Genomic DNA, 2115 nt, shown 5'->3' on the forward strand with positions numbered 1-2115 from the left:
GCCGGGAGCCGGCCCCTCCCCCCGCGGTCTATCTTCCCGTCGCTTTGGATTCACTTCTCCGCCAGTCCTACCTTTCAGAAAGGGGTTGATTTTCTGTTTCTAGAGTTGCTGTTCTTCTTCTCTTCGATCTCCCGTTGGATTTGTAGGTGTTTGCAATCTTTAGATAAGCTATCTAGCTGATCTCCCGCTACCTGAAGTAGTCTCAGTCTGCTACTTCTCCGCCATCTTGACTCCTCCCCTACTTTTAATTAATTCTTAATAAGGTAAAACTGTGCCCAAAAAGTAAGGAAAATTTATTAGCTGATATGTACTGAATGCTTATGAAATACTAATTCTTTTGTATGGATTAAGTAATTAGTTCTTCAGTATAGTTGTTCCTTATTGTATTACAAATATGTTTCAGGATTATTTCCCTCCTCTCAAAAACTCAGTGGTGCTCTCACTAGTTTTCACAGGACAGGAACAGAAGTTACCTCCATGGTTATTGCTACAGTGTCAGAGCACTTTGTGATTTAAAGTTCGTAAAGCCCTCTTTATTAATCCTTCTTCCTTGTCTTAGTCCATAATCATTTCAAAAGTAGAAACAAATGCAACTAGCAATGCCTGCAAGTGAAATATTGAGCTCTCCAGATTCTAAAATGGCCATACTAACTAGAAAAACCACAATACCAAACCCAAATGGAAGTCTCCAAATGACAGGGACAACTCCAAGAATCAATACATTATTCCTCAAAATAATCAGACTAAGACATTATTCCTATCCACTCAAAAATGAAAAACTGAAAAACAGAAATGAAAAAAAAGCACACAACAAGGTATCAGAGTCAAGACTCAAAACAACACAATCCATTCCACACTCGTAAGCATGACTTCACTGCTGTCAAGTCAATACCAGCTCTTGATCAGCTCTGCCCGGACATGCCCCTGAACTTCACGTGGACTTGTCTCCTCTCTCTGAATTATGACAGTATTTTGAAACTTGTTTACCAGATCTATTAACAACTCCTTACTGGATAATTCAAAATGTCCATGTCAAAATCATGTATTTTGACTTTTTTTTTTTTTTTTGCCTTTCAGAATTAACTCATTCCACTTTTTCTAAATGGGAAATACTTGTCATCTCCCAGTTTCTTTTTCTTCACAGCCTGAAGTCCTAGACAGTCAACAAATTCCAGCCCATAAATATCTCTAATTGTCTCTAAGGAAAATAATAGAATTTTTCTCCAGTGTTACGTGGCACTCATTTTTACCATCCACACAAACCCTTACACATACACATGAAAATTTCATTTATCTTTTTCATCCACCTTTTCTACTTTGTTCTGTAAATTATTTGGTTTTCTTTCAGCTATAAAGAGAATGCTACGTGGTTATCAACCATTCATCATGATCAGCTACAAAGCCTCTTGACCAACCAGTCTTCTGGATTGTCATTTGTCACAAAGCAGCCAACACCCACCTTCTTAAAACCTCACCTGGTTCCAGTACCACTCTTTGGATGTGATTGGGTTCCTGCTGGCTTGTGTGGCAACTGTTATTTTCCTTGTCATAAATGTTGCTTGTTTTGTTGTCAAAAGTTTAAGAAAGAAAAGAAAAAAGGGAATAGACTTTTGAGACATAGTAGGCATAGTAAGCCAGGAAGCATAAGTAAGGTCACTCCATTTAATTCAACCTCTGCGAATCAAGTTGTGACACATTCTCCTCCACATTTCGTTAAGACCTGTGCCTCACCTAAATATTTTACTCTTGGTTAAATATGCTGTGTATATTTATAATTAAATATATTTAATTATACTTATATAATTAAATATATTTGTATTTATAATTAAATATTAAATATACTGTGTATATTTATAATTAATCCATTCTACCCTAAGAGGGAAATAATCCTATGTATTTTTTGACAACTACTTCCCTCAATATTCTTTAATATTTAAATAATAATTTAGTAATATTGAGATTCTTCAATTCTGTTCATCAAACCAAGGAGGACATGCTACCTATAAAGATATAGTCCCTTTATAATTCTCATTTAAAAAATCCTCAAATAATTCTACCTTAATACTGACATATATAATTTCGTAACTGCAGAAAAAAAAGAGACTCACTGCAGTT

General features: G+C 35.4%; 1 pseudogene; it reads left to right on the forward strand.

The window, feature by feature from the left end:
- The window catches only part of LOC111148825, a 46262-nt pseudogene extending 44508 nt beyond the window's left edge, over positions 1–1754 (forward strand).
- Positions 1755–2115: the final 361 nt, after the last annotated feature.

The sequence above is a fragment of the Enhydra lutris genome, unplaced genomic scaffold, assembly GCF_002288905.1.
Source record: "Enhydra lutris kenyoni isolate GAN:26980312 unplaced genomic scaffold, ASM228890v2 scaffoldscaffold21, whole genome shotgun sequence".
Lineage (NCBI taxonomy): Eukaryota > Metazoa > Chordata > Mammalia > Carnivora > Mustelidae > Enhydra > Enhydra lutris.